Below are 20,555 nucleotides of genomic sequence, written 5' to 3' on the forward strand. Positions count from 1 at the left end.
GTCTCTTCTCATAAGTTAAGTTATCTCTAACTTGCACCTCATCCATCTCTATCACGTGACTCGGGTCTCTAATGTATTTCCTCAACTGTGAAACGTGAAACACATCGTGCAGATTGGACAGAACCAGAGGTAACGCCAATTGATAAGCCACTGGACCTACACGAAGAAGGATCTGGTAAGGACCAATGAATCTCGGTGTGAGTTTCTTGGCTCTTAAAGCCCTTCCAACTCTAGTAGTGGGGTGTCACCCTGAGAAACACGTGCTCTCCCTCCTCAAACTCTAGAGGTCTCCTCCTCCTATCAGCATAAGACTTTTGTCGACTCTGAGTAGCCCTCAACCTCTCCTGAATCTGTCTCACCATCTCAGTAGTCTGAAGAACTAACTTTGGACCAACCACTACTGACTCACCCTCCTGATACCAACATAATGGAGTCCTACACCTCCTACCATACAAAGCCTCAAAAGACGCCATGCCAATACTCGCATGATAACTGTTGTTGTAAGTAAACTTTACTAATGGTAATACCTCCTCCCAACTACCCAAATGATCCAATACACAAGCTCTCAAGAGATCCTCTAGTGACTGAACTGTCCTCTCTGACTGACCATCTGTCTGTGGATGATAAGCGGAACTCAACCTCAACCTCGTCCCCAAAGCCTGATGCAGAGTCTGCCAAAACCTGGAAGTAAACCTTGGATCTCTATTAGAGATAATACTAGAAGGCACTCCATGCAACCGTACTATCTCTCTGATGGAATAACACTATGGTCGAGAAGACCAAGAGGTGATATACTAAAGGAGGCAAGAGGAATGGGATAATAAGGCCATTTTTGGACCTTAGCTCCTAGGTTTTATAGCATTTATTTCTTTATTCCTATTTTGCCCTTGTCTTTAATTTCCTATTTTACCCTTGTATTTTGGGGTATTTTAGTCATACAATTTATTTTACTTGTATTTCCAATTTTACCCTTGTATTTTGGGGTGTTTAGGACTTAGAATTTATTTTCTTTTGTATTTCCCATTTTACCCTTGTATTATGGGGTGCTCTAGATTATTAGGGTTTTTAATTTTGGGCTAGGGTGTTAATTAGAGGGTGACACATTTTTGGTGCTTATTGGGTCTATTTTTGGTGTTAGAAAGGCTTAGGCCCAAGTGGAGGGCAAAGGTTGCATGGTCTTATCATGCACCTAGATATAGCCAATCTAAACCCAAAGATTCCATCCTTGGCCACCAAGTTGCATCTAGGGTTCATTTGCATTTCATTTGGAATGCATTTGCCTACTCCAAATGCAACCCTAGATGCCTCCCCTCCTATAAATACCCAACACCCCACTACTTGTAAATACTTTGGATTATATAGATTTTGAGTGAGCATTCTTATGCCTCAACGTCTCATCCCTAGTCCCTAGGGTAAGTTTCGGCTATCCCCCTCCTATCTCCACCCTTGGAGAGTAGGAAACCTAGAGTGGCCTCCACCTACCTTGGAGTTGTCGCCACCCGCCGAAACGGACCTTGGCATTCGCGACGATGGTTGGACTCTTATTGAGTTTTGAAAGATGATGGATTGTTAGAACGACTTATTCTCAAACTGAGACCTCATCGAGCTAACAATTTTATTTAAATGACTCTCACCAATCCATGTTAATCCCAAGCGGGACCCTCCATGGATTAGTGGTTTTTGTAAAAAGAAGGGTTCTTGGAGTCGCCACCAATATTTTACTCAAAACATTGGAAAAAGATACAAGGCAATTGATTTTCATAAATCAACTTTGGCCACTACAACCAGAGTCGGGTAAGGGAGTCGGTTACGTGCGAGGAAGGTGTTAGCACCCCACAACGCCCCTTTCGGGTTCCCTATGACGGATTATTTCATAAATAACAGTGTAAAGTTACTAAATTACCCCTATTTATTAGAAACGATTATAGATTAAATATTTACATGATGAAAGCTCTAAACATGCAATGCGACAATCAAAAATCAATAAAAGCGGTAAAAGAAAGGATTTAGAAAGAAACCTCCGAAGCAGACTATTATATATATCAGAACAACGTTAGGAGGCTTTTTGGCGCTCCTTCCCACTACACGTCCGCTCGCTCCTTTCCCCTAAAGACAAATTTTTACTATGGAAATCAAAGAGATTTCCCTTCGACTTGTTCGAATCTCAAGCCAATGGCTCATGACTCAAGAACTTCGTCGGATCGGCTCCCGGAGAGATATCTAGGGCAGAGAAAAGCTCAAAAACCCAAGAATACTCAGTAGGAGGGTTGAGGAATGTGTCAAAAGTGTGGAAGGACGTGCCAATGACGTCCTATTTATAGGATTGAGGCGCAATACGGCCTGGGAGGTCAATACGGCCCGTACTGGTTTTTTGAACTACAGTACGGCCGTATTGAATTTGGTACGGCCGTACTGAAGTTCAAAAACTTCAGTACGGCCGTATTGAGTTCATTACGGCCGTATTGCAGTTCAAATGGCTCAGTACGGCCGTACTGAACCTCTGGGAGGGCGTATTGAGCTCCAATCCTCGCACACCCTTGTTCTAAGCTGTAGACCCCTAAAATTGTCCGGGTCGGAAATAAAGCTTGAAGACTCTTGAGGACTGAAGGAAAGTCAGCCAGAAGGACTCATGGAAGGCCCTAGGAGGATTCTCTGTAGGTCTAGAGGTCTTGTAATAGCTCAAAATAAGGAAGTGGAGGGAATGAAGCCCAATACGGCCTCCCAAAAGTTCAGTACGGCCGTATTGAACATTTTGAACTACAATACGGCCGCACTGAACTCAATACGGACGTATTAAGGTTTCTTGAACTTCAATACGGTCGCACTGAACTCAATACGGCTGTATTGAGGTTTCTTGAACTTCAATACGGCCGTACTGAATTCAATACGGCCGTATTATAGTTCAAAAACTCAATACGAGCCGTATTGACCCCCAGAGGCCGTATTGCGCCTCATCCCTATAAATATGACGTCAATTGGACGTCATTTGACACTTTGACCCTGAGTTTTAACCCTCTTCTTGAGTATTCTGGGTTTTTTTTGAGCAGTGCTCTGCCTAGAAATCACTCGGAGAGTTGATCCGACAAAGTTCTCGAGTTCTGAGCTTTTTGCTTGAGTCTCGAACTGAGTCGAAGGGAAATCCTCCGGATTTCCATAGTTAAAATTTTCTAGGAGGGAGCGAGCGGGCTTGTAGAGCGAGGGAACGCCAAAAAGCTTCCCAGTTTTACTTGAATATAAAAGCACGCTTCAAAGGTTTCTTCTTAAGTCCTTCCTTTTACTGCTTTCTGTGTGTATATTTAACTGTCATCATGTAGATAGTTAAGTTATAATTGTTTAGAATAAATAGGGGTAATTTAGTAATTTCGCACTATTATTTTTAGAAATAATCTGTCATAGGGAACCCGAAAGGGGCGCTGTGGGGTGCTAACGCCTTCCCCACGCGTAACCGACTCCCTTACCCGACTCTGGTTGTCATGGCCGAAGTCGATTTTTGAATCGATTGCCTTAAACTTCTTTTTCCAATGTTTTGAGTAAAACATTGGTGGCGACTCCATGAACCCTTCCTTTTTTATGAAAACCGCTAATCCATGGAGGGTCCCGCTTGGGATTAACATGGATTGGTGAGCCTTTTAATAAAATTGCTCGTTTGACAAGGTCTCAGTTTGAGAATAAGTCATTCTAGCAATCCATATTTTTAAACAAATAAAAGAGTCCAACCATCCTTCGCGAATGCCGAAAGCCCGTTGCGGGCCGGTGGCGACAGATGGCGACTCTGCTGGGGAAGCCTCGAGAGTCAGTCCCATTTAGTGACAGATTATTTTTAACAAATAATAGTTAAAATTACTTCATTACCCCTTGTTTGTATGATAACATGTTTTATTTATATGGCTTTAATAACTGTTGTATGTTTAGTTTCTGCAATTGTTTGAAATATAAATTGCACACAAACCTTTGCACACAACAGTTCCCTCTATACCCGGGGGCATGAGTGGTAAGCCATAGGGAGTGGATCTTAGTACGGCCGGTTGTCGAATGGGTCTATAGGTGCCCGTAGACCGTTGTCGGAAAGCATCACTCAAGGTGATAACCATGAACTCGAGTCCGACAGTGCGTTGGAGCTTTCCATCGGCTTACGACGAGAGGAATTGGGTCCCTATAATGGGGGCACCTTGGGGGCCTCAGACCGGTGAGAACAGTTAGAACCACCTTGAATATGCACTTTTCTGCAGGATACCCCTACCTCGTGATTCGCTCGTGACTGTTCGTGGATGAGTGAATTGTTTGTGCATTGATTATGTGAAATTGTTTGAGCATACATTGCATTTCTTTAAACATACAACATTCCTTTTTAAAATAAGAATAAATAGGAATAAGAATCTTCCATTACATGGTGTTAACATCTACCTTCATCACATTCATATAGGTAGTTTCCCTTTTCACCCTAAAAATACAAAAAAAATATATATTCAAAAAACAAAGAAAAATGATATTTACCCAAAACCAAGCAATATCATGCATCATCTTAGGGACATCCCGAAAACATGATAATGCTTAGTTCAATAAACACAATGCATGCATATTCAACATCATCATCTCATATCATGCATATAGATCATGGAGGGATCTAGGAGTCATTCATTTCATACATCTCTCCTAGTAATCCATTAATAACATTAATAAAAAGAAAAAATTAATCGATGCGTATGTTCAAAGAATGGATCGCACGCCGTTCGTTATCAAGTGTAAGCCAACAACCGCGCCAAGCGAACACACGTCAACTCCGTTGTTGGTAATCAAGACAAACAAAGGGGAAGGTCCAACACCATTAAGGATCACCGCTCCAAGGCCTTTCCCTTACGAATCAAATAAGGCTGTGCCGTGGATATACGACATCCACTCTTCTGCCAACAGCAATATCTCCAACATCGCTGGACTTGGGGGCATGACTAGGAGTGGCAGGATCTACACTCCCGAAGATCTTCAGGATAAAGCTCCCAAGAATAAAGGAAAAGAAGAAAAGAAAACCGAGGAAAAAGAATCCGAGGAGGAGACAGACGAGCTGTTAAATTTTATCCGACAGAGCGAGTACTCCATCGTGGATCAACTTCATAAGACGCCAGCAAAGATTACTCTGTTGTCGTTGATCCTATGCTCCGAACCGCATCGACAAGCTCTGTTGAAAGTCTTGAACGAGGCATATGTGTCGCATACCATCTCCCAAGACAAGTTTGAGGGGATTGTTAGTCACATCACAACTAATGATCACCTCACTTTCACCGATGAAGAGATCCCCGCCGAGGGATCAAATCACAACAAGCCCTTGCACATCTCTGTAAAATGCAAGGAGTATCACATCGCTAAAGTCTTGGTAGATAATGGGTCTTCCTTGAACGTAATGCCAAAAATAACGCTCGATCAAGTGGCAATCAAGGGAATCCAAATGCGCCCGAGCAACATGATCGTCCGAGCTTTCGACGGTTCTAAAAGAGAAGTGGTGGGAGAGATCAATCCTCCAATCCAAATTGGACCCACCATCTTTAATGTCGAATTCCAAGTGATGGACATTACTCCCGCATACAGCTGTCTCCTCGGCCGACCTTGGATTCATGATGCGAAAGCTGTTCCCTCTACGCTCCACCAGAAAGTCAAAATCATAGTGGGTGACAAGCTGGTGACCGTACAAGCTGAAGATGACATACTCATCAGCAAGCCATCCGCCATACGTGGATGCAACAGAGGAAGCTCTAGAGACCGCCTTCCAAGCATTGGAGATTGCCAATGTTGAAACGTTTCCCCGAGAAATGAAGAAGGTAGCCCATATGCTCACCAAGAACGGATACTTGCCAGGACAAGGACTTGGCAAGGATTCCCAAGGAATTCCCGAGCTACCTATTATCAAGGACAATCCGGGGAAACAAGGGTTAGGATACAACCCTAATAAAGATCAAAGGACGAAGAGGAACCAAGATCCTTCTCGACGTTCTTTAAGCCAGATCTTTAGGAAGGCCGGTTCACAAGCGTCAAGGCCGGTCATCGTCATCAAGTGCTCTTCTTCTTCCGATAGGGATGTATAGACCCGATGACTATTAGAGATTACTCCTCGGGGACAGCCCGACCCCCGAGCCTCGATAGGGCACATGTTTCCATTATGATTATAATAAAATCATTCTTTATTCTTTCTCATTGCTTCTTTTCTTGCTTATAATAAAATTCTAGACCACATTATTTTAACCCTGTTTGAATAAGCATGAATGAGGTTAAAATTGTCTTAATAACAATAAACCCGCATCATTTTTATGTGGAAGTGTGCGTGACAACTTAGAGCACCTTTCCTTGGCCTCGACAAATGCCATCATGGATAAAAAGAAATCCTTTAAAATAAAAGAAGCTCGGCAGGAAACCCAAAAAGGGGGCTGCGCAAAAATAAGAGCAAAAGACCCGCTAGGAATCCCACGAAAGGGTGACCTAGGCAAAAGTTAGGGTTGCAAAAATGAACAAAAATCAAAAGTCCGCTAAAACGCCGCAAAAAGGTGTTTTAGGCAAAAATAAGGACAATCAAAAATCAAAAAGAAATCCATGATGGTACCATGAACAGAATTCAAAAAGAAAAAGTTCAGGGAAAGCTATCTAAGTTGTCAAATCACAACAACAAGATTTGATTAACTTCATAAATGCTTAAACAAACAAGCCTAAAACAATAAGCCTACCTTGGCCAGCCATTCTTACAAAAACCATTTTTCAAAATGAAAATAAATCCCCTCTAAAACACAAACTTTCGAAAAATATCCTTCCCTTCTTTTCTCTCTTGTCCCAAACGATTTTAGGATAATCTAGTGGAAACATGGAGATATAGTGGTCAATAGGAGGGTTGACATGTCTTCTAAAGGAAGGGAAGAATCACTGGGTTGATGACGCCCATCTTGATATAACACGCATCATTCCTCGGTTATGTAAATCGGCAGCGCACAGCCCGTCTGGAGGAATGGCAAAACTCAAACAGAGAAACACATCGGTTAATTCTTTTGAAAAATGAATCAAATAGAATTAGGTGCATCATACCGCATACATGCATACAGATGATAGGTGTACTGGAAGATCACTTATTCTCTGTTTATTGAAAAAACAAAACAAACAAACAAAAAAAACAAAAAATATAAACTTCAGAAAAAACAATGCGCCCGTATCATGTTCAGTACACCCGTACTAAAATCAGGGTTATGAACAAATTTTCAATTCAATACGGGCGTACCGAAATGAATACGGCAGCATTGGCCATAACGTCCACACCAATACGGGCGTATTGAATTCAATACGGCCCGTATTGGTCCATTCTCATTCATCACAACATCTTCATTCCTCTGCATACTTCATCTGTGAGTGTGTTTGAGATCCCTCCAACAGAAAAAGCCAAAAAATCGACAAAAAAGGCAAAAATACAGAAAAAGCCAAAAACCACAAAAAAGGCAAAAGATTTAGAAAATCAATCGCATCGAATAACTGAGCCTGGAGAGGCTTGCCGAAATAATACTCGTACAGAATAATTGAGCCTGGAGAGGCTTGCCGAAATAATACTCTCTCAGAATAACTGAGCCTGGAGAGGCTTGCCGAAATAATACTCGTACAGAATAATTGAGCCTGGAGAGGCTTGCCGAAATAATACTCTCTCAGAATAACTGAGCCTGGAGAGGCTTGCCGAAACAATACTCTCTCAGAATAATTGAGCCTGGAGAGGCTTGCTGAAATAATACTCCCCAACTGTACAGAATAAATGAGCCTGGAGAGGCTCGCAGAAATAATACTCCCCAGAGAAACATCAGCTCAAGCTCATGGAACAAATCCCCAGCGAGAGCTATCAAAGCAAAATCGTCAAAATCCCCAATGGAAGCGCGATCATCCAAGCAAAATATTCAGTCAAAGGACTTGAAACTTCCTCAGTGGAAGATAGCTCTCTGACTCAAGCGCTGAGTGAGGCTAAGCCTGCAGAGGCTTCCTAAATAATACTCTGGGATACATAAGATCCCCAAATCCCCAGTCGCCTACTCAAGAGGCACCCCTACAAAAGGAGAAAAATAAAAAAAATCAATAACCATTCCCCAAGCGGAATCCGGCACTCAGCCGAACACCAAACATCAAGATAATTCGCCTACTCAGAGGCACTCCTTCAAAAAGAGGAAAAATCGAAAGATCAATAATCATTCCCCAAGCGGAATTCGGCATTCAGCCAATCATTGAACGTCAAGATGATCCGCCTAACAGAAGAGGCTAATCACAACAAAACGACAAAATCCCCCAGCGGATGATAGCCTACATAGAGGCAACAAAACCAGAAAAACAAAAAGAGTCACCCGAATAAGGATAACCGGGATACTCCACCAACGTCAAAGGACGTCAGCCAATCATAAGGCATCGCTCACATCAGAAAGAGCATCTTCGTGTCTACACCCCAAGGAAACAGAAATTCCTCAATGGGTACCAACTACGCAATGGAAAGTTGGGACACAAGAACCTATGAGTAACTGCACATCCCCTAGACGGATCCCTGCGTTATCCAGCCCTCAGCGGCACCAAAATCAAAAAACAAATCGTCGAAGCAGCATCGTGGACTGTGGAGACAAACTTATCTCAAAACCCTGGAGAGGGCAAACTCACCCTGGAGAGGGCAAACTCACCCTGGAGAGGGCAAACTCAGCCACCCTGGAGAGGGCAAACTCACCCTGGAGAGGGCAAACTCAGCCACCCTGGAGAGGGCAAACTCACCCTGGAGAGGGCAAACTCACCCTGGAGAGGGCAAACTCAACACCCTGGAGAGGGCAAACTCAGCCACCCTGGAGAGGGCAAACTCACCCTGGAGAGGGCAAACTCACCCTGGAGAGGGCAAACTCAGTCACCCTGGAGAGGGCAAACTCACCCTGGAGAGGGCAAACTCACCCTGGAGAGGGCGAACTCAGCCACCCTGGAGAGGGCAAACTCAGCCACCCTGGAGAGGGCAAACTCACCCTGGAGAGGGCAAACTCACCCTGGAGAGGGCAAACTCAACACCCTGGAGAGGGCAAACTCAGCCACCCTGGAGAGGGCAAACTCACCCTGGAGAGGGCAAACTCACCCTGGAGAGGGCAAACTCAGTCACCCTGGAGAGGGCAAACTCACCCTGGAGAGGGCAAACTCACCCTGGAGAGGGCGAACTCAGCCACCCTGGAGAGGGCAAACTCACCCTGGAGAGGGCAAACTCACCCTGGAGAGGGCGAACTCAGCCACCCTGGAGAGGGCAAACTCACCCTGGAGAGGGCAAACTCAGTCACCCTGGAGAGGGCAAACTCACCCTGGAGAGGGCAAGACTCATGCTACCAAAGTGACTAGAAGCGCGGAGGTATGCACCAACCTGGAGAGGCTACTCAACAATTTTCCCACCTGAAGACACTACAAGTCAGAAGGATGGCACATTCCCCGGACAATTGGGTCAACTCCTTTACTTATCAAACGGTACACCAAAAGGCCGTTTGACTAAGTAAAGGGGGGGCAGCTGTAGACCCCTAAAATTGTCCGGGTCGGAAATAAAGCTTGAAGACTCTTGAGGACTGAAGGAAAGTCAGCCAGAAGGACTCATGGAAGGCCCTAGGAGGATTCTCTGTAGGTCTAGAGGTCTTGTAATAGCTCAAAATAAGGAAGTGGAGGGAATGAAGCCCAATACGGCCTCCCAAAAGTTCAGTACGGCCGTATTGAACATTTTGAACTACAATACGGTCGCACTGAACTCAATACGGACGTATTGAGGTTTCTTGAACTTCAATACGGCCGCACTGAACTCAATACGGCTGTATTGAGGTTTCTTGAACTTCAATACGGCCGTACTTAATTCAATACGGCCGTATTGTAGTTCAAAAACTCAATACGGGCCGTATTGACCCCCAGAGGCCGTATTGCGTCTCATCCCTATAAATATGACGTCAATTGGACGTCATTTGACACTTTGACACTGAGTTTTAACCCTCTTCTTGAGTATTCTGGGTTTTTTTGAGCAGTGCTCTGCCTAGAAATCACTCGGAGAGTTGATCTGACAAAGTTCTCGAGTTCTGAGCTTTTTGCTTGAGTCTCGAACTGAGTCGAAGGGAAATCCTCCGGATTTCCATAGTTAAAATTTTCTAGGAGGGAGCGAGCGGGCTTGTAGAGCGAGGGAACGCCAAAAAGCTTCCCAGTTTTACTTGAATATAAAAGCACGCTTCAAAGGTTTCTTCTTAAGTCCTTCCTTTTACTGCTTTCTGTGTGTATATTTAACTGTCATCATGTAGATAGTTAAGTTATAATTGTTTAGAATAAATAGGGGTAATTTAGTAATTTCGCACTATTATTTTTAGAAATAATCTGTCATAGGGAACCCGAAAGGGGCGCTGTGGGGTGCTAACACCTTCCCCACGCGTAACCGACTCCCTTACCCGACTCTGGTTGTCATGGCCGAAGTCAATTTTTGAATCGATTGCCTTAAACTTCTTTTTCCAATGTTTTGAGTAAAACATTGGTGGCGACTCCATGAACCCTTCCTTTTTATGAAAACCGCTAATCCATGGAGGGTCCCGCTTGGGATTAACATGGATTGGTGAGCCTTTTAATAAAATTGCTCGTTTGACAAGGTCTCAGTTTGAGAATAAGTCATTCTAGCAATCCATATTTTTAAACAAATAAAAGAGTCCAACCATCCTTCGCGAATGCCGAAAGCCCGTTGCGGGCCGGTGGCGACATAAGCTACTCTAAGACTCCTAGACTTACAAAGAATCATCCTAGGGTCTTCCAGGAGTCCTTCCGGCTGACTTTCCTTCGGTCTTCGAGAGTCTTTGAGTCTTATTTCCGACCCGGACAATTTTAGGGGTCTACAGCTGCCCCCCCTTTACTTAGTCAAACGGCTTTTTGGTGTACCGGTTGATAAGTAAAGGAGTTGACCCAATTGTCCGGGGAACAGGCCACCCTTCTGACTTGTAGTGTCTTCAGGTGGGAAAACTGTTGAGTAGCTTCTCCAGGTTGAGTATTGGTCGTCGCCTCTCCAGGCTCGTTGCATACCTTGGTGTTTCTGACAACCTCGGTAGCGTGAGTTTGCCCTCTCCAGGGTCTGCATGCCTCCATATTTCTGACGATGTTGGCAGCTGCATACCTCCGTGTTTCTGATGACGTCGGTAGCTAAGTATTAGTCGTCGCCTCTCCAGGCTCGTGCATACCTTGGTGTTTCTGACAACCTCGGTAGCGTGAGTTTGCCCTCTCCAGGGTGTGCATGCCTCCATGTTTCTGACGATGTTGGCAGCTGCGTACCTCTGTGTTTCTGACGATGGGGTAGCTGAGTATTAGTCGTCGCCTCTCCAGGCTCGTGCATACCTTGGTGTTTCTGACAACCTCGGCAGCTGCATACCTCCGTGTTTCTGACGACGGGGTAGCTGAGTATTAGTCGTCGCCTCTCCAGGCTCGTTGCATACCTTGGTGTTTCTGACAACCTCAGCAGCTGCATACCTCCGTGTTTCTGTCGATGGGGTAGCTGAGTATTAGTCGTCGCCTCTCCAGGCTCGTTGCATACTTCAGTGTTTCTGACAACCTCAGTAGCGTGAGTTTGCCCTCTCTAGGGTCTGCGGTTTGCCCTCCCTAGGGTTGCATACCTCCGTGCTTCTGGTCACTTTGGTAGCGTGAGTTTGCCCTCTCCAGGGATTTGAGATGATTTTGTCTCCACAGTCCATGATGCTGCTTCGACGATTGTTGTTGATTTTGATGCCGCTAAGGGCTGGATAACGCAGGGATCCGTCTAGGGGATGTGCAGTTACTCATAGGTTCTTGTGTCCCAACTTTCCATTGCGTAGTTGGTGCCCGATGGGGAAATTCTGATTTCTTGGGGATGTAGACACAAAGATGCTCCTTCTGATGTGAGCGATGCCTTATGATTGGCTGACGTCCTTTCGACGTTGGTGGAGTATCCTGGTTGTCTTTATTTGGGTGACTCTTTTTTGATTTTTTTTGGTTTTGTTGCCTCTGCGTAGGCTGTTATCCGCTGGGGGATTCTGTCGTATTGATCTTTTCTGATTTTCCTTTTTGAAGGAGTGCCTCTGAGTAGGCGGATAGGAATTGAGGATCTTGTGTATCCCAGAGTATTATTTAGAAAGCCTCTTCAGGCTTAGCTTCACTCGGCGCTCGAGTTGGAAAGCTATCTTCCACCGAGGAAGTTTAAGTCCTTTGACTCGGATATTCTGTTCGGATGATCATGCTTCCATCGGGGAATCTTGCTGATCCTGCTCTGATAGCTTTCACTGGGAATTCGGCCCAAGAGTGCAAGCTGAGATGTCTCTGGGGAGTATTATTTCGGCAAGCCTCTCCAGGCTCAGTTATTCTGTATGATTTTTTGATTTTCTGAATTTTGCCTTTTTTGTCGATTTTCGGCTTTTTCTATTATTGATTGCCTTTTTTGTCGATTTTTAGGCTTTTTTTTTTTTTTTTTTTTTTTTTGGAATCGGAGGGATCTCAAACACACTCACAGATAAAGTATGCCGAGGAATGAAGATGTTGTTGATGTACAAAAGAATGGGCCAATACGGGTCGTATTGAATTCAATACGCCCGTATTGGTGTGGTCGTTATGGCCAATGCTGCCGTATTCATTTCAGTACGCCCGTATTGAGTTGAAAATTTGTTCATAACCCTAATTTTAGTACGGGCGTACTGAACATGGTACGGGCGCATTGTTTTTTCTGAAGTTTATATGTTTTTTTGTTTTTTTTGTTTTTTTTTTTGTTTTTTGTTTGTTTTTTCAATAAACAGAGAATAAGTGATCTTCCAGTACACCTATCATCTGTATGCATGTATGCGGTATGATGCATGTAGACCCCTAAAATTGTCCGGGTCGGAAATAAAGCTTGAAGACTCTCGAAGACCAAAGGAAAGTCAGCCGGAAGGACTCCTGGAAGACCCTGGAAGACCCTAGGATGACAATCTGTAGGTTTAGAGGTCTTAGAGTAGCAAAAAATAAGAAAGTGGAGGGAATGAAGCCCAATACGGCCTCCCAGAAGTTCAATACGGCCGTATTGAAGTTTCTGAACTTCAATACGGCTGCATTGAACTCAATGCGGCTGCACTGAACTTCAATACGGCCGTATTGAGGTTTTTGAACTCAATACGGCTGCACTGAACTTCAATACGGCCGTATTGAGGTTTTTGAACTTCAATACGGCCGTATTGAATTCAATACGGCCGTATTGTAGTTCAAAACTTCAATACGGACCGTATTGACCCTCATAAACCGTATTGAGCCTCATCCCTATAAATATGACGTCAATGGGACGTCATTTCACACTTTTCCACTGAGTTTTGACTCCCTCCTTGAGTATTCTGGGGTTTTTGAGCAGTGTTCTGCCCTAGAAATCTCTCTGGGAGTCGATCCGACGAAGTTCTGGAATTTCGAGCATTTAGCTTGGAGATTCGAACTTAGTCGAAGGGAAATCCTCCGGATTTCCATAGTCAAAAATTATTTTTAGGAAGGAGTGAGCGGGCTTGTAGAGGGAGGGAACGCCAAAACGCTTCCCAATTTCTGTCAAGATATATAAGAAAGCACGCTTCAAAGGTTTATCTCTTTAAAGTCCCTTCTTGTACCGCTTTCTGTTTGTACATATTTAAACTGTCATCATGTAGATAGTTAATTTATAATTGCTTAGAATAAATAGGGGTAATTTAGTAATATCGCACTATTATTTTTAAATAATCTGTCATAGGGAACCCGAAAGGGGCGCTGTGGGGTGCTAACACCTTCCCCACGCGTAACCGACTCCCTTACCCGACTCTGGTTGTAATGGCCGAAGTCGATTTTTGAATCGATTGCCTTAAATCTCTTTTTCCAATGTTTTGAGTAAAACATTGGTGGCGACTCCATGAACCCTTCCTTTTTATGAAAACCGCTAATCCATGGAGGGTCCCGCTTGGGATTAACATGGATTGGTGAGCCTTTTAATAAAATTGCTCGTTTGACGAGGTCTCAGTTTGAGAATAAGTCATTCTAGCAATCCATATTTTTAAACAAATAAAAGAGTCCAACCATCCCTCGCGAGTGCCGAAAGCCCGTTTCAGGCCGGTGGCGACAGATGGCGACTCCGCTGGGGAAGCCTCGAGAGTCAGTCCCATTTAGTGACAGATTATTTTTAACAAATAATAGTTAAAATTACTTCATTACCCCTTGCTTGTATGATAACATGTTTATCTATTTGGCTTAAATAACTGTTGTATGTTTAATTTTACGCAATTGTTTGAAATAAAAACTGCACACAAACCTTTGCACACAACAGTTCCCTCTATACCCGGGGGCATGAGTGGTAAGCCATAGGGAGTGGATGTTAGTACGGCCGGTTGTCGAATGGGTCTATAGGTGCCCGTAGACCGTTGTCGGAAAGCATCACTCAAGGTGATAACCATGAACTCGAGTCCGACAGTGTGTTGGAGCTTTCCATCGGCTTACGACGAGAGGAATTGGGTCCCTATAATGGGGGCACCTTGGGGGCCTCAGACCGGTGAGAACAGTTAGAACCACCTTGAATATGCACTTTTCTGCAGGATACCCCTACCTCGTGATTCGCTCGTGACTGTTCGTGGATGAGTGAATTGTTTGTGCATTGATTATGTGAAATTGTTTGAGCATACATTGCATTTCTTTAAACATACAACATTCCTTTTTAAAATAAAAATAAATAGGAATAAGAATCTTCCATTGCATGGTGTTAACATCTACCTTCATCACATTCATATAGGTAGTTTCCCTTTTCACCCAAAAAATACAAAAAAAAAAAAAAAAAAAACAAAATACCCAAAAAAAGAAAAAAGGGGTTATTTATCCAAACCAAGCAATATCATGCATCATCTTAGGGACATCCTAAAAACATGATAATGCTTAGTTGAATAAACACAATGCATGCATATTCATCGCCATCATCTCATATCATGCATTCTTATCAAAGATCATGGAGGGATCTAGGTTTGCATTTCATACATCCCTCCTAGTAATTCATTAATAAACATAAATAAAAAGAAAGAAATAATCGATGCGTATGTTCAAGATGGATCGCACGCCATTTGTTATTAAGTGTAAGCCAACAACCGCGCCAAGCGAGCGCACATCAACTCCGTTGTTGGCAATCAAGACGAATAAAGGGGAAGGTCCAACACCATTAAGGATCACTGCTCCAAGACCTTTCCCCTACGAATCAAATAAGGCTGTGCCGTGGATATACGACATCCATTCTTCTGCCTACAGCGATATCTCTAACATCGCTGGACTTGGGGGCATGACTAGGAGTGGCAGGATCTACACTCCCGAAGATCTTCACGACAAAGCTCCCAAGAATAAAGGGAAAGAAAAAGAAGAGAAAACCGAGGAAAAAGAATCCGAGGAGGAGGCAGACGAGCTGATAAAATATATCCGACAGAGCGAGTACTCCATCATGGATCAACTTCATAAGACGCCAGCAAAGATTACTCTGTTGTCGTTGATCCTATGCTCCGAACCGCATCGACAAGCTCTGTTGAAAGTCTTGAACGAGGCATACGTGTCGCACAGTATCTCCCAAGACAAATTTGAGGGGATTGTTAGTCACATCACGGCTAATGATCACCTCTCTTTCACCGATGAAGAGATCCCCGCCGAGGGACCAAATCACAACAAGCCCTTGCACATCTCTGTAAAGTGCAAGGAGTATCACATCGCTAAAGTCTTGGTAGATAATGGATCTTCCTTGAATGTGATGCCAAAAAGAACGCTCAAGCAATTGGCAATCAAGGGAGTCCAAATGCGCCCGAGCAACATGATCGTTCGAGCTTTCGACGGATCTAAAAGAGAAGTAGTGGGAGAAATCAATCTTCCAATCCAAATTGGACCCACTATCTTCAACGTCGAATTTCAAGTGATGGACATTACTCCGGCATACAGCTGTCTCCTCGGCCGACCTTGGATTCATGATGCAAAAGCTGTTCCTTCTACGCTCCACCAGAAAGTCAAGTTCATAGTGGGTGACAAACTGGTGACTGTACAAGCTGAAGATGACATACTCATCAGCAAGCCATCCAACATACCTTATGTGGATGCAGCAGAGGAAGCTTTGGAAACCGCCTTCCAAGCATTGGAAATTGCCAATGTTGAGACGTTTCCCCGAGAAATGAAGAAGGTAGCCCATATGCTCACTAAGAACGGATACTTGCCAGGACAAGGATTAGGCAAGGACTCCCAAGGAATCCCGGAGCTACCCATTATCAAGGATAATCCGGGGAAACAAGGGTTAGGATACAACCCCGTTAAAGATCAAAGAACGAAGAGGAATCAAGATCCTTCTCGACGTTCTTTAAGCCAGATCTTTAGGAAGGCTGGTTCACAAATATCAAGGCCGGCTGTCGTCATCAAGTGTTTTTCTTCTTCCGATAGGGATGTATAAACTCGATGACTATTAGAGATTACTCCTCGGGGACAGCCCGACCCCCGAGCCTCGATAGGGCACATGTTTCCATTATGATTATAATAAAATCATTCTTTCTTATTGCTTCTTTTCTTGCTTGCAATAAAATTCTAGACCGCATTATTTAACCCTGTTTGAATAAACATAAATGAGGTTAAAATCGTCTTAATAATCAATAAACCCGCATCTTTTTTATGTGGAAGTGTGTGACAACTTGGAGCACCTTTCCTTGGCCTCAATAAGTGCCGTCATGGATAAAAAGAAATCCATTCAGGACAAAAATCCTAAAAATAAAAGAAGCTCGGCAGGAAACCCAAAAAAGGGGACTGCGCAAAAATAAGAGCAAAAGACCCGCTAGGAATCCCACAAAAGGGTGACCTGGGCAAAAATTAGGGTTACAAAATAATGAACAAAAACAAAAGCCCGCTAAAACTCCACAAATGGGTGTTTTAGGCAAAAGTTAGGGCAATCGAAAAACAGAATAAATCCATGATGGTACCACCAACTGAATTCAACAAAGGGGCTCAAGAAAAGCTATCCAAGTTGTCAAATCACAAATGTTAATAACCAAGACGTGCTTAACTTCATAAGTGTTTAATCAAACAAGCCTAAACACTTAAGCCTACCATTGGCCAAGCCATTCTTACAAAATCCATTTTTCAAAAAATAAATAATCCCCTCTAAAACACAAACTTTCGAAAAAAATATCCTTTCCTTCTTTTCTCTCTTGTCCCAAACGATTTTTGAATAATCTAATGGAAACATGGAGATATAGTAGTCAATAGGAGGGTTGACACATCTTCTAAAGGAAAGGAAAATCATTTGGTTGATGACACCAAATCTCAATATAACATGCATCATTCCTCGGTTACAGAAATCGGCAGCACACAGCTCGTCTAGAGGAATGGCAAAAATCCAAACAGAGAAACGCATCGGTTAATTCTTTTGAAAAGTGAATCAAATAGAATTAGGTGCATCATACTGCATACATGCATACAGATGATAGGTGTAATGGAAGATCACTTATTCTCTGTTTATTGAAAAAAACCAAAAATATAAACTTCAGAAAAAACAATGTGCCCGTATCATGTTCAGTACACCCGTACTAAAAACAGGGTTATGAACAAATTTTCAACTCAGTACGGGCGTACTGAAATAGATATGGACGTATTGGCCACAAAGAAATATTGAAAGACCTCATCATGAGGCAATTGCATAAAATAGAAAAAATAGAAAATTGCTTGTGTATGACAGCAGTCAACAAAAGCCGAAAACGAAAAAAGGCAAGGATACAAACGATACTCTTCAGTTTGTACAAAATAACTGAGCTTGGAGAGGCTTGCTGAAACAATACTCATACAGAATAACTGAGCCTGGAGAGGCTTGCCGAAATAATACTCCCACAGAATAATTGAGCCTGGAGAGGCTTGCCGAAATAATACTCCCACAGAATAATTGAGCCTGGAGAGGCTTGCCGAAATAATACTCTCTCAGAATAATTGAGCCTGGAGAGGCTTGCCGAAATAATACTCTCTCAGAATAATTGAGCCTGGAGAGGCTTGTCGAAATAATACTCTCTCAGAATAATTGAGCCTGGAGAGGCTCGCCGAAATAATACTCTCTCAGAATAACTGAGCCTGGAGAGGCTCGCCGAAAAAATACTCTCTCAGAATAATTGAGCCTGGAGAGGCTCGCCGAAATAATACTCTCTCAGAATAACTGAGCCTGAAGAGGCTTGCCAAAATAATACTCCTCAGAGACATTTCTGTACAGAAAAAGCCAAAACCAACAAAAAAGGCAAAAATACAGAAAAAGCCAAAATCAACAAAAAATACAGAAAAAGCCGAAATCAACAAAAAAGGCAAAAACACAGAAAAAGCCAAAATCAACAAAAAAGGCAAAAACACAGAAAAAGCCAAAATCAACAAAAAAGGCAAAATACAGAAAACCCAACAAATTGTACAGAATAATTGAGCCTGGAGAGGCTTGCTGAAATAATACTCCCACAAAATAATTAAGCCTGGAGAGGCTTGCCGAAATAATACTCTCCAAAAGATGTCTCAGCTCGCATTCTTGGGCTGAACAAAAAACCAATTCTTCATACAGAATAATTGAGCCTGGAGAGGCTTGCCGAAATAATACTCCTTCAGAATAATTGAGCCTGGAGAGCCTTGCCGAAATAATACTCCTTCAGAATAATTGAGCCTGGAGAGGCTCGCCGAAATAATACTCTCTCAGAATAATTGAGCCTGGAGAGGCTCGCCGAAACAATACTCCCTGTAGACCCCTAAAATTGTCCGGGTCGGAAATAAAGCTTGAAGACTCTCGAAGACCAAAGGAAAGTCAGCCGGAAGGACTCCCAGAAGACCATAGGATGACTATCTGTAGGTTTAGAGGTCTTAGAATAGCTAAAATAATAAAAGTGGGAGGAATGAAGCCCAATACGGCCTCCCAGAGGTTCAGTACGGCCGTATTGAACACACTGAACTCAATACGGCCGCACTGAACTCAATACGGCCGTATTGAACATTTTGAACTTCAATACGGCCGTATTGAATTCAATACGGCCGTATTGTAGTTCAAAATTTCAGTGTTGACCGTATTGACCTCCAGAGACCGTATTGAGCCTTTTCCCTATAAATATGACGTCAATGGGACGTCATTTCACACTTTTGGACTGAGTTTTAACCCTCTTCTTGAGTATTCTGGGTTTTTTTGAGCAGTGCTCTGCCTAGAAATCACTCGGAGAGTTGATCCGACGAAGTTTTTGAGTTCTGAGCATTTTGCTTGAGTCTCAAACTAAGTCGAAGGGAAATCCATCGGATTTCCAAGTCAAAAATTATTTTTTAGGGGGGAGCGAGCGGTCTTGTAGAGGGAGGGAACGCCAAAACGCTTCCCAATTTCTGTCAAGATATATAAGAAAGCATGCTTCAAAGGTTTATTTCTTTAAAGTCCCTTCTTTTACCGCTTTCTGTGTGTACATATTTAAATTGTCATCATGTAGATAGTTAATTTACAATTGCTTAGAATAAATAGGGGTAATTTAGTAATTTCGTACTATTATTTTTAAATAATCTGTCATAGGGAACCCGAAAGGGGCGCTGTGGGGTGCTAACACCTTCCCCACGCGTAACCGACTCCCTTACCCGACTCTGGTTGTAATGGCCGAAGTCGATTTTTGAATCGATTGCCTTAAACCTCTTTTTCCAATGTTTTGAGTAAAACATTGGTGGCGACTCCATGAACCCTTCCTTTTATGAAAACCACTAATCCATGGAGGGTCCCGCTTGGGATTAACATGGATTGGTGAGCCTTTTAATAAAATTGCTCGTTTGACGAGGTCTCAGTTTGAGAATAAGTCATTCTAGCAATCCATATTTTTAAACAAATAAAAGAGTCCAACCATCCTTCGCGAATGCCGAAAGCCCGTTTCGGGCCGGTGGCGACAGATGGCGACTCCACTGGGGAAGCCTCGAGAGTCAGTCCCATTTAGTGACAGATTATTTTTAACAAATAATAGTTAAAATTACTTTATTACCCTTTGTTTATATAAAAACACGTTTTACCTATTTGGCTTTAAATAACTGTTGTATGTTTAAATTTTTGCAAATGTTTGAAATAAAAACTGCACACGAACCTTTGCACACAACAGTTCCCTCTATACCCGGGGGCATGAGTGGTAAGCCATAGGGAGTGGATGTTAGTACGGCCGGTTGTCGAATGGGCCTATAGGTGCCCGTAGACCGTTGTCGGAAAAGCATCACTCAAGGTGATAACCATGAACTCGAGTCCGACAGTGCGTTGGAGCTTTCCATCGACTTACGACGAGAGGAATTGGGTCCCTATAATGGGGGCACCTTGGGGGCCTCAGACCGGTGAGAACAGTTAGAACAACTTGAATATGCACTTTTCTGCAGGATACCCCTACCTCGTGATTCGCTCGTGACTGTTCGTGGATGAGTGAATTGTTTGTGTAAATGCTTATGTGCAAATTGTTTGTGCATTAATAAATAACCTCGTGATAAGGTCTAAAGAATAATCCCCATGCATGAAAAAACCATGACATGAGAGGAAAAACCATGTGTGAAAATATAATAAAAGTGAG

Source organism: Cajanus cajan, chromosome 1, assembly GCF_000230855.2.
Source record: "Cajanus cajan strain Asha chromosome 1, NIPB_CcT2T_4, whole genome shotgun sequence".
Taxonomy (NCBI): Eukaryota; Viridiplantae; Streptophyta; class Magnoliopsida; order Fabales; family Fabaceae; genus Cajanus; species Cajanus cajan.